Raw genomic sequence first — 13,174 nt, 5'->3', positions numbered from 1 at the left:
AGGTGAAGAGAGAGGAAAAGGGTTCAGAGACAAGATGAAAGTGGAGTCAACCAAGGTGAATGAACGAGAGAAAGAAAGAGAAAAGGTAGTAGCTGCAGATCAACCTTTTCCAATATCTCAGTGTTGCTGAGGGTTGGCCCTGTTCAGCACAACAGGAAAATTTGGCTTTCAGAGTAGTAATTGGCTCCTCTGAACCCACAAACTTCAGAGTTCAGGTTTTGGTGAGAAATTTGTTAGCACGAGACACTCTGGATGTTCTTTGTATACTCTACCATTTTATTTAACTTTCCCAGTAGAGAGGGAAAATCTTACCCTTGGGAAAGAGACTTATGAGTAGTTGATTTTCATGAGAACAGCACACTGAACAATCGGGCAGGACCTGACTCCCTAATGGGAGGACATTAAGGTAGGATATTAAGTTGGGCAGTTAGAGCAGCACCTCGACTGAGAATGTTCTTGAATGTGGATCCTGATTCTCTGTCAGTATAAACAAAACATCCAGAACCATGGGGTTATGGTGGCCAGTCCTTCTATGGAGGACAAGGACAATGAGAGGTAAGAAAAATCTATTTAGGTTTCTGTCAGCAGTGACCAAAATAAAGCTTGCAGATTTGAGCTGGGATGGGAAAAAAAGTTATACCAATAAATACTTACTAAGATCTTACTGGGCGCTCACTTGTGCTAGATCTGTGAAGGAAATCAGAGGACAGCAATTGAAAAACTCCAAGATTGCACCTACTTTTCAGGCACTTATAATTTTGTGAGGGAGACAACACATGAAACGATATATAAATGTATAATCATAGCCATATATATATATATATATGTACACAATGTAAAATGTGAATGAGATTGAGCATTTATGGAGTGCTGGGTACCTCACCAACACTTCATATGGATTATCTCATTCAACCCTAATGAAAACACTATGAGGTAGTTTTATTATTGTAAGTGTTGTTTATTTTCCAGCTGAGAAAATTAAAGCACCAAGAGGTTAAGTTACTTGCCCAGAGTCACACAGAGTATGTGGTGGAGCCAGAACTCAAACTCAGGTCTGTCAGACACAAAAGATCATGCTCTTCCCTACTCCAAAATACTACTTCCCTGTGACATGATAAATCCTCTAGTATGGACCAAAGAAACCATGTGACTGTGACTATTGCAGCTTTCTCACTGTGGTAAATTTGTCACGATCCACGAAGAAGAGGAGTCTGGAAGCAGAAAGCTTCAAAAAGAAAATGTGAGTGGTGACAGATACAGCTTTTGAATGCTACAGGGTGGGGATTAGAGAGAAGCAAGTAGGAGGGGCACTGAGATTTTTCCCATTGTCACAGTCAAACACCAGGACGATGAGTGAAAGATGAAAGAAAATAAATGTCACTGCTATTCAGATGCCTGGCACCCTGAGCATATGAGCAGAGAAGTATTAAAATGATGGATCAGGATATTTCAGTTATCCTGAATATAAGGGAATGGAGCAGGCATAGAAAGTGTGGCAAATTCTCTTTCATGACTCAGAGGACAAGGTAAACATAAGAAGCCAATTAGAAAAATATAACTTGTTCAAAGGTAAACTCCTCATTCAAACTGGGTATTTAGCATTGTGGAGACCAATTATTTTTTTCTAGAATGGTTTATTGATGAAATGTTTTCTGAAATCCATCAATTTCAGATTGTGGCTATAAAGTAATAGCCATAATTAGAGTCTATATTTATAGGGTAATTGAGAAACTACATTTAAACAGATTATTTAGACCCCCAAATTTTTATATGAAATATCTTAGTTGAGACTAAAAGTATGAGCTCATTATCCTTTGCACAATTTACCGGAATAATTGTTGCTATTCTTCACATTTAGGCTAGGTATGTCACATAATGACACATCACGTATCATTTGGCCCAAGATATTTCTTGGCCCATTTCATTGTCTGTCGTGTTGACAAATGGAACAGAACAGGAAAAAAAAAGTATTTGACACCAAAGAATATAGTCGAATAGGAAATATCTGTCACCAGGTCTCAATAATGTCTATCTCCAGTCTGTTTCTGGGTCTCAACAATGTTTGTTTCAGGCATTTCAGTTTTGCCTGTCTCCAGATCTCAAGGTGCATAAACACAAATAACAAAATCATTTCTCACATTAATGTGTCATTGAATTTAAATAAAAAATTTAAAATAAAAAAAGTGAGCTGTCTATAACGTTCCACAAGTTGTATTCAAAGGAAAAAGGATATTTTAACCAAAATTTCCTGCTGCATGGTACAAACAGGAATTATTCAAGAAAGACACCACTTATATAAGAGTTGACCCAAAAAATCAACTTCCTCTATTGGTATTAGAGCTAGTATAGTGCCAGTTAAGGATTTCTTCTCTGCCCTTTCAGAGTCTGTCTCTGGGTAGTTTTCCTGCTCACCAGCCTTTTCTTTCTCAGACATCGCTTTCAGGAACAGGTTTATATGTATTTGGACCAAGGGATGACTTAAAGAGTGAAGCTTGGGTTATCCAGATGATCTTCTGCACTACCAATTAACCCTGACATCTATCATTAAACAATTGTCCCAGATATCAGCCTGGAATAACTTTGGGGAGAATAAAGATCTAAGAGAACATTTGACTGTTGTGCGTTTGTTGTTTAATTTTTTTGTTTTATGGATAGAGGTAGGAGTTTGTAGGGAGGGAGAGCACTGGATATCTGATGTTTTTAGAATGTACAACATGATGATTTAGTATACACGTATTATGAAGTCATTACCACAATCAAGTTAATTAACACATTCTTCACTCACATAGTAACTTCTTTTTGAGGTGAGAACACTTAAAATCTACTCTCTTAGCAAATATCAAGTATACAATGCAGTATTAGTAACTACAGTAATCATGCTGGGCATTAGATCCCAGATTTATTCATCTTATTACTGGAAGTTTGTACCCTTTGACCAACATCTCCCTATTCCCCTCACCCCTAGCCCCTGGTAACCATGGTTCCACTCTGGTACTATGAGCTCATCTTTTTTAGATTCCACATATAATTGAGATCATACAGCATTTGTTTTTCAGTGTCTAACTTATTTCACTTAATACGATGCCCTCTAGGTTCATCCATGTTGTCAAAAATAGCAGGATTTCCTTCTTTTTTAAGGCTGAATAATATTCTGCTGCATATATACACACCACATTTTCTTTATCCATTCATCTATCAGTGGAAATTTAGGTTGTTTCCATATCTTGGCTATTATGAATAATGCTGCAATGAACATAGGGAGGACAGCTATCTCTTTGAGATAGCAATTTCCTTTCCTTTGGATATATACCCAGAAGTGGGACTGCTGGATCATATGGTATCTGATTGGTATAGCCAGATCATTGCTCTCCTTATCAAGCTATATACTTCTCCCTTCCAGAGTTGTAATCTTCACCTGTTTTTTGGCTTCCTCCTCACCACCCCCTATTCTAAGAGGTTTCCCTGGATTGACTCTAGAAGAGGTAATGAGTTTGGGCTTCCATAATTAGTCTCCTACTTCCTAGTTATACTGCTACACTTGCAATTTTATGATTGTACTTTTGCAACTATTAACATCTCAGAGGTGATGGGAGGAGGTAAATTTGGGGGTTTTATTTTATATTGGGCACCAAACAATTTTTCATGCTAATGAATACCTTTTGGTGGTTATAAGGACATAGGAGAATTAATACCAGGGCAAAATCTGATTAAGGATATACCAGGAGTAAGAGTATATGTTTAATTAGATTTTCTGGGTAAAGGAAAGTTAAGAACAAGCTGTTTTCTACCATATTTGCAAAAAAAAAAAAAATCCACTAAGATATCTGAGTCCACTGTCCCTGCCTAGTAAATCAAGTATAATGATATACTTGAATCATTCTTTACTGATTGAGGATATTTCAGAGCCTCTGACCATTATTTTGAGCATTAATTCTGACTGGCCAGAACTACAAAAGGAGATGGAGAAGACAAAAAGAGTAGGACTGAATGTATTCTGACCCTAGGACATCTCCTGAAAATTGTTTTCTTGACTAAGCTCATTTCATTATCTGTCTCTCTCTCTCTCATGTAAAAGCAAAATGAGACAAAACAGAATTTTTTAAAAATCTCAGATAATTGAAAGCTCTGGGTAGTTGGATTGCCATTAATAAAGGTTTTGTGGAGACTCATGATGAAGGGAGTCTAACAGTCCCCATGGAATTATGCTTTCCTGTGCTTCATTTGCAGAGGATGCTCCTGATATGCTGTTGCTAACCCTGAGCTTTGAGGAATTTCTACAGAGTAAGTCAAGAGTTACATTGACACATTCACTGTCTTCCCTGGTCCCTTTTGAAACCAAGGGCAGGAATTTGTCAGGCTTTAGCTTAAGAGTTTGCTGTGTGACCACAGTGAGAGCTCTGTCTACTTGGGGCTGGGCCCTGTTACCAGATTGTTGACCCGTATGAGGATTGAAACTGTCATCCCAGCCATGGATCATACCCCACTAGATCTTTTGAAAAGGCAGGAAGGAAAAAAGGAAGGAATGAAGGAAGAAAGACAAAAGAAAATCCCCCCCAAACTAAATTACCTACTTGGTCTTCCCATCCCAGGAAAAGACATGATCATTCATATAGTTGCTTCATCCATGTCATTTCATTAAACTTTTTTATTAAAGTATAATATGTATACATAAAAGTACAAAAAAAGTATCAGTTCTCCTAAGTAAAAAACCCTAAATTTAAAAAAAGGTATTACTGAAGTATAGTTGATGTACAATGTAATATTAGTTTCAGGTGTACAACACAGTAATTTGACAATTCTACACATTATCCTGAGCTTACCATGGTAAATGTAGTCACCATCCGTCACCATAGAATGTTAGGACAATATTATTGACTATGCTCCCTATGCTGTGCTTTTCATCTCCATGACTTATTTCTTTTATAACTGGGAGTTTGTACCTCTTAATCCCCTTCACCTATTTCACCCATCCCTTCACCCACCTCCCGCCAGTTCATTTTCTGTGTTTAAGAGTCTGTTTGGGCATTTTGTTTGTTTTATTCTTTAGATTCCACATATAAGTGAAATCATATGGTATTTGTCTTTCTCTGTCTGCCTTATTTCACTTAGCATACCCTCTAGGTCCATCCATGTTGTAACAAATGACAAGCTTTTATTCATTTTTACTAAAAAGCCCCCAAATTAATCCACCTTGCTCCATCCCAGCCTGGTCCTAGCCACCATCTCTTACCTGGATTACTGTATTACCTTCCTCACCAGTTTTCCCACTGTCCTTATTAGCCCCTTACAGTCTATTCTTCACATAGAAGCCTAAGGGATTTTTTCAAAATGTAAACCAGACCACACCTTCTACAAACTCACCTCCTATCGCTCTTCCCTCAGAGCCTGCCTCACCTGTTGCTCTCAAGCCACAGTAGTTGGTTTTGTTGTTTGCTTGGTTGTTTTACTTCTTCCAGTGTTCAGGTGCTCGTCTCACTTAGGGCCTTTGCACATGCCACCTTTCTACCTGTAATACCTCCCCTCTGATTGTTCTCATTGCTGGCTACCCATATTCTTCCCTGAACATCTCATTTCCAGGCATATTATTCTTTGAATTAGGACCCCATATATCTCCCCCATAGCATTTATCACAGTAGTAATTTTACAGTTACTTTTAAGATCACCTCCGCTACTGGGATGTAAGCTCTGGGAACATTAAGACCATGACTTTCTTGCTCCAGATTTTATCCCCAATGCCTACCTCACCCAATATATGCACATAGCAGGTGTCCAGAAATATCTGGTAAGCGAAGAAAAGACTGAGTGAAAGAATGAATAGAATTCTCAGCTGAAGCCTCTTTTTTGCATCAGCATGAATCTGTCTTCACTGCAAGAAAAGAGAGGATGGGAGAAGATTTAGGGAGGCTGGTGTGCCTTTGAATTTGGAGGCACTAAGGAGCGCGCCTGTAAGCTAAAAGGGGAAATCAAGTTTATTTCATTATTAATTAATGAGACTTGGGATTGAATGATAAAAATCTAATGATGTTAATGTCAGTTCTGAATGCTGGCTGGCAGTCTCTGAAGACAAGGTAAAATGGTAATAGGACACTGCAGTTTAATCCCCCAATTAGGAAGCAGCTGTCACCCCCAGGGACAACTCTAGTTGCTGATTGATTTTCCTTATACACTGTAATTATATTCAGTACCATGTTAGGCACCCTAAATGTGCTGGATACCCCGTTATAGGTGGACCTTCCTTTACACAGGCCCAGTGTATTAACAATCCAATTTATCCAAAGGGTAAATTATGGAGAAATTTTTTCATGTCACAGAAGCATTCTTAATAAGATTCCTTTGAATAGCCAGTTCCCTGAATGGATTTAAAATAGGATTTCATTTACAAAAAATATGACTTAACTGTAACCTGTTAGGGACACATTGTCATTACCAAAGCAAAGCAGCAAAGATGGCTTTGCTTTATTCCTTGGCTAGACAGAGGCTACAGCTTAGAACACCAACTAAATCGAGGCCCTAACTCTGGCCTCACACTAACCCCTAATTTAGGCCACAACACAGCCTGATTTTCAATTCTATCACAGCCCAGGTGCTAAGACAAGACAGCCATTTCACAAGTATGAGTCTTTGAGCTCTGGCTGGGGGAAAGGGGGCTTGTGGGGAAGGGAGAGCTGCAGCCATGACTCACTGCAAACCCATCCCTGCTGCTGAAAAAAAAAAATAACTCTAAATGCACATCCTACTGCTTGTGAGTCAGGAATGTCATTTTCATTTATGAAGGATGGAACATTACTTTTCTCTAACATTTCAAGTGAATAACTTTACATACATTTCCCCCAATTTCCATAGGAATTTGATGCCATGGAAGCAATCAGCTACATGTCCCCAGAGCCTGGCAGAGAGTCTTATTTTTCTTACAGGTACATTAAGATCAATATCTCTGAATTCTCCTCCTCCTTCTAATTAGGTTCCTGGTGAAACCTACCCTGATTTAGGTGTTCAGTGGGAGATAGGGTGGTCTGAAATTCCTGATGTTATTGTAGGATCCTGGACTCATGCTTTCATTGAGTCTCAAGAGCTGAGTTTCAGAAGTTCAGAGAAGCTCCTGCATGACGTCCCTATTAAGAAGTGTTTGCCTCCCACTATGAGACTCCCAAAGGTAGACTTGTCACATGTTACGTCAAGGAAAAGAGCCGAAAAGAGCAGAGGAGATGCCCTCTGTGTTCACTCTCCAGGGCATAGTTTCTGATTCTGCTACAAGTATTAGATAAATATACCTAGTAGAACAAAACAGAAAATTCGTTTCGGAGGAGAAAAGACAAAACCTTTGGTTTCAATAGTATATGGCATTTCTGGGGCTATTTCTTCCCTCCAGGAGCACAGCTCTTTCTCCAATTGGCGATATTTCTCTCTTTTTTTCAGGTCTAATGTTTGAATCTGACAGACACAGATAATCCGACCATGAACAAAGAATTTCTCCTCCTGGAATCTGGGAATCTCTATGGGCTACGGTCTTTTCGTGTGGGGATATTTCTGGGCATCTATGTAGTGACCATGCTGGGGAGCATTTTCATCCTCACAGTCATTTGCTTTGAGCTCAACCTCCAAACCCCCACATACTTCTTTTGGTCCAATCTTTGCTTCCTTGAGATCTGGTACACTACTTCCATTGCCCCTAAGATGTTATAGACCCTCTCTCAGATCCTGGGGCAATTTCTTTTGCAGGTTGTGTGGTCCAGTTTTACCTCTTCAGTTCATTGCAGTAGTCAAGTGCTTTGTTCTGCCAGTCATGTCTTCTGACCGCCACCTTGCTATCTGCAGCTCCCTCCAGCACCCATCCCTCATGAACCTCCACACATGCATCCTAGTTGCCAGTGGGTCTTGTCTGGATGAGTTCCTAACCCCTGTGGTCACTGTTGCCATGACTTTCCAGCTGCCATTCCATGCAGCCTATGAGATTGACCACTTCTTCAGTGACCTGGCTCCTGTACAGAATCTGGCCTGTTCTATCTTGAGATGGTGGAGAAGGCCACTTTCTTCCTGGCCTCCTTTGTCCTGGTGCCAGGCACTAGACTAAGTACTTGGAGATTCAGGCCACTGCTGTTCCCTCCTTCCAGGGAACTGGCCAGCAGAGCAGGGATCCTCCCTCAGGCCCTAAAACATAAGCCTTTGGGACTTCCAGGTTAATCCTTGCATGATAAAATTGAGTTTGCCAGACAAATGCAACTCCATCAGGCTATACCACCATATATAGATGACTTTTAGGGGAAAATGTGAAAGACCAAATTTGTATGCCACAAAAATCTCTCTCTCCCTCTCTGTCTCTTTCTCTCTCTCCCTCTCTGTCTCTTTCTGTCTTTCTCTTTTATAGAAATATCTGTTGGTGCTAAGGTTTTTGGCTGCCTTATGGACATGTGCCCATGTGTACACAACATATGCACACACACATACACACATTGTTATACACACATAGTCAGCATACCCTTCCCATCCAAACTTATTGCATATTACTTACTATTATACCCTCTTAGCTTCTGCCTAGCGATGCCCTTTACTGTGTCTCTCCTCAGGCTTCATGCACATTCACCTCCCTTTCTGTTATTTCTTACATCATCTGCCCCTCCACTGAGCAGAACTGACTCTAAAATCCTAGAACATCTATTGACTGTTCCACTCACTTGAACAGTTAGTTATGCAGTTCCCTTGAAGACTGGAATAACATCATTCTTATCCCTCTTAATGTCCCCTAGCATGGTGCTCTGCACAGAACAGATGCAAAATAATTATTTGTTGATTGAATGAATCAAAGCAATAAATGTTTGGTATGAAGAGAGTGAAGTAAGTCACTTTTTTCTGCCTACACTGGCTTCTCCCCAGCTTCCTCCTCATGATCATAGATAGCCCCAGCTTTCTCCACAGGCAGCTCTGACTGAGCCCCCCTCCCAACTTGCTCCTTGCCATGCCCTCTCATCCACTTTCTCTAAAGTGGCCAGGTGTATCTTTCTAAAATCCAAACCCGGCCCTGTCCTTTCCCTGTTTTCACGAACTTTCCGTGGTCCCCCTCTGCCCCTGGGATGGAGTCAGAGCTCCTCAGCCTGGCTTCTGGACCTCTTGAGCTCATCGTTCATCAGTCTCCTTTTCCCCTTTGTGCTCCAGCCACACCAAATTTCTCAGATAGACTTGGAAGCTTCTTAAAGACAAGATCATATACTTGCCATGTCTCTCCCACAGTATCTACATCCAAAGTGGGACAAAAACGTAGTTGCTCAAACAAGACGTCTTCAGTCAAATTGGTTTTGTTTGTTTGTTTGTCCATGTTCAGCTATGTATTTATTTTATTTTATTATGTTATGTTAATCACTATACATTACATCATTAGTTTTTGATGTAGTGTTCCATGATTCATTGTTTGTGTACAACACCCAGTGCTCCATTCAATTGTAATGCAAACTTCACTTTCCTTTCCTCTTCGTTTCCATTTATTGGCATATGAAGCACTTTGGCTTGACGAAAAAGTAATCTTGATTGGCTGTTAGCGATGTGTGTGTGTGTGTGTGTGTATACCATATTTCACCTGCCTTCCCTCCTGGTGGGCACCACCAGGAGCACAGATAAACCCTCCAAGAACTTCTACCTACAGTATGAGTCAAAGAATGCCAAACAGTTTGGGAAACACTTTCCCAGCTGGTTCTTCCTACTCCCTTCCCGACCACCCACAGAGCTCCCTCTTGTATAGGGTCTAATTGTCGCTAATCTAGTTTTAACTTCTTGTAATTACCCTCAATTAGGAAATAGAGCCTGCAGAACACACTCCTTGTGGTTAAGACACAGATCCAGAGTAGAAGTGTAATTACTTTTCAGCCTCTCAGGGGTTCTGCCTCGCCTTCTGTGCAGATGCCGAGTGGAAATGTCTCATCTGCTCCATGCATACATGTCTTTCTTTTTCTTTTTCTTGCATCCAGGTTTCTGAAATCGGTTGAGGAGTTTATTTAGCATGTTGGCCATTGGAAAAATTTTTTTAAAAAATCTACTAGGGGCGCCTGGGTGGCTCAGTTGGTTAAGCGATTGCCTTCAGCTCAGGTCATGATCCCAGGGTCCTGGGATTGAGCCCCGCATTGGGCTGGCTCCCTGCTCGGCGGGAAGCCTGCTTCTCCCTCTCCCACTCCCCCTGCTTGTGTTCCCTCTCTCGCTGTGTCTCTCTCTGTCAAATAAATAAATAAAATCTTTAAAAATCTACTAGTCTAGGGCGCCTGGGTGGCTCAGTTGGTTAAGCGACTGCCTTCGGCTCAGGTCATGATCCCGGAGTCCCGGGATCGAGTCCCGCATCGGGCTCCCTGCTCAGCAGGGAGCCTGCTTCTCCCTCTGACCCTCCCCCCTCTCATGTGCTCTCTGTCTCTCTCATTCTCTCTGTCTCAAATAAATAAATAAAATCTTTAAAAAAAAAAAATCTACTAGTCTAAGATCACCTAAACTTAAAAACTTTCAACAACTTCCCATTGCCTTTGGGATGAAGTCCAAATGCTCCATGGAAGTGACCAACATTACCTGTCATGACATCCAAGGACATGGAGCCCACCTAGAGCCCATTTAATTGCCAAAAAACATATAACTCTTGCCTCAGTCTCCAGTCTCATCTTTTGCTTTCTTGCTCTCAGAGTTTCTTTCCTCTCAGAATTTAAGTTCCCCAAACATGCTTCCTCAAAACTTTCACACATACTGTGCTTTCTCCCCTTCCTCACTCCACTTACCACCTGGCTCATTCTTTGGGTGCCGTCCAGTCTCTTTATGATATGCTCTTAGAGCACCCTGACTTTTTCATTACTTCATTATAAATTTCTCTGCATCTGAATTATCTGAATGATCAGGGATATAGATGTATAGGCACATAAATATACATCCTCTACCTGGATGATAAACTTCACAAAGGCAGTATCTGTGTCTGTCTTGTTTGAACATTACATCTCCAGTACCCAGCACGTGCTTAACACAGAATCATTGTTCAATAGATATTTGTTAATAAAAGAATATAAAAGAGCCATCTAAAGTCATTTCATTTTTTTGAAATGCATTATCTTGCTTTCACTCAAGATGTGGTTATTTAATCTTCATGTGGGCCAATTAGTTTCAGTCTGTTCCCAAAACACCATGTACCTCTGTATTCCCTGCCTCTCTCTCACAAATGTATGTAATTCCCTGAGGGAGCTAAAGGAGAGTGTATAACTCAGGACAGCCCATCCCTACTGGTGAGAAACGTGTCAAAGTGCATGTCTCACTCACGTTGGTCATACAGCTTCCCTGATGAACATAAAAGGCAACACTTTTCTATTATTGTGCTTTGGTTGACACACTGCCTCTGCAACATGAATAGATTTCTTCTATTTAGTGAAACATTATGTTAATGATTGGACAGAGTAATTAATAACAAATCAGATTAAATTTTCATGTCTCTATACAAGCCAAAGAGAAATTATCCCCATTAACCTGATCAGCACAAACTGTCATACTAGATTAGAAGAGCTCCAGTTTCAATTTATACTTTAACCTCCACCATTTTGGCAGATGCCTTGCTGTTACCTCAGCGGCTCCTCAGGAGAGAAGGAGAGGAAACAGGGGATGGATAAGTCAGGGGCTGAAAGAAGGAAAATGGGCTTCAGCCTTGGCCTGAAAGAAGCTTGCCAACAGTACCAGTAACCCATCCACATTAGCATTTCTATATAAAGGAACCAGGCTAGGAAGTGGGGGAAGACTGGATGGTTCTTAGAGCAGTGATACTAATTGAGAAAAGTTATAATTGTGTTCCAGAGCAGTATATCTAGAAGTAGAAATCCAGAGAGAGGGCCTAGAGACAGATTTCAGGACCTTAGGAACAGAGGACTGCCAAGAATTAGACAGGTATCAGGAACCCAGTCAATTGAATTGGGGTTTTGAGGGCATGCTGGCAGGGGCTCCAAGATTTCTAAACTTTTTTTTAAGATTTTATTTATTTATTTGACAGACAGAGAGTGAGAGAGCACAAGCAGGGGGAGCAGCAGAGGGAGAGGGAGAACCAGGTTCTCCGCTGATCAGGAAGCCCGATGCAGGGCTCAATACCAGGACTCTGAGATCGTGACCTGAGCCCAAGGCACATGCTTAACTGACTGAGCCACCCAGGCACCCCAGATTTCTAAACTTTAACATCTTCTTTCTTCTTCCTCTCAAGCTCTTCAGGCTCCTCAAATTTACCTTCTATGTCCAGCTTCACCTGTAGTGCAAGATCATTGCTGGCATAAAAATGAATGAAGATGCAAAGTCTGGGGACATGGTGTCTGGTCTCACTATTCTTCCAGCTGATCAAGATTGGAGTTTAATAAAGCTGATATCAAACTGTATTTCACACTACTACTAAAGTAATAGGGATTGTGTGACAAACCCATCAGAATTTATACATCCAAATGAGACTTATCCCCTTCACAGAAGTCCACTCTTGACACTAAAAACAAAATCACTGGAACTTCCTTTTTGAGTATTTACTTTATAATCTTAGACACATTTTTTTTATTTCCTCAGCTGAGGTTAACTTTTTCATCTTTTGAGGATGCATTTGCATTCTACAAGTGGTGAAAATTTTTCTGAGCTTGGTGATAAATGACTCTGGAGTCTAAGCTGAGTAGTACCATTCAAGTAAGTTAGATCCAGACAAACAGGCAGGGCTTACATAAGCCCTAAGTGGGGCCTAAGCATTATGGAGCTAGCTCAAGCAGGTGACCAAAGTGTCAGGGAGCCCTGATAGTGGCAATAGTGTCAAGGCAAGAAATAGGTAGAAAGTATCCAGGAATCCCAAGAACAGATAGAAGTATAGTATTAAAGTAAGGATTAGAAGGGCCTGACGAGAGGCAAATCAGAACACCACTTTCACAGGGAATGCATTATCAGTTGGGAAACCAAAGAAGAGATTTGGATTCTAGAAGAGAGTTACAGGAAATGAAGTAGGACCCCAAGTAAGTTTATGGGATGACAAAGTCAGAGAAAACCTGAGTTTCTAGGATTTCCCCTGTGCAAAACTAGGGTTGTTCCAAGAACCAAGGACAGAGTTCAAACCACAGGAATTTTTGAATGCCCTCAGCACAACTAAAATTGCGAAAGTGATTTACCAACTATGGCCCTGTTGTGGCTAAAAAGCCAATCACAGGGACGCTTGGAT

At 40.8% G+C, this 13,174-nt stretch overlaps 1 pseudogene; it reads left to right on the top strand.

Moving 5' to 3' along the window:
- The first annotated feature begins 7,455 nt into the window (after positions 1 to 7,455).
- LOC118011141 lies at positions 7,456 to 11,685 on the top strand (annotated as a pseudogene).
- The last annotated feature ends 1,489 nt before the right edge of the window (positions 11,686 to 13,174 follow it).

The sequence above is a fragment of the Mirounga leonina genome, unplaced genomic scaffold (assembly GCF_011800145.1).
Source record: "Mirounga leonina isolate KUSES-001 unplaced genomic scaffold, KU_Mleo_1.0 Mir_101664, whole genome shotgun sequence".
NCBI lineage: Eukaryota > Metazoa > Chordata > Mammalia > Carnivora > Phocidae > Mirounga > Mirounga leonina.
The sequence above is the reverse complement of the archived record's forward strand: the minus strand, read 5'-3'. Positions and strand labels throughout refer to the sequence as shown.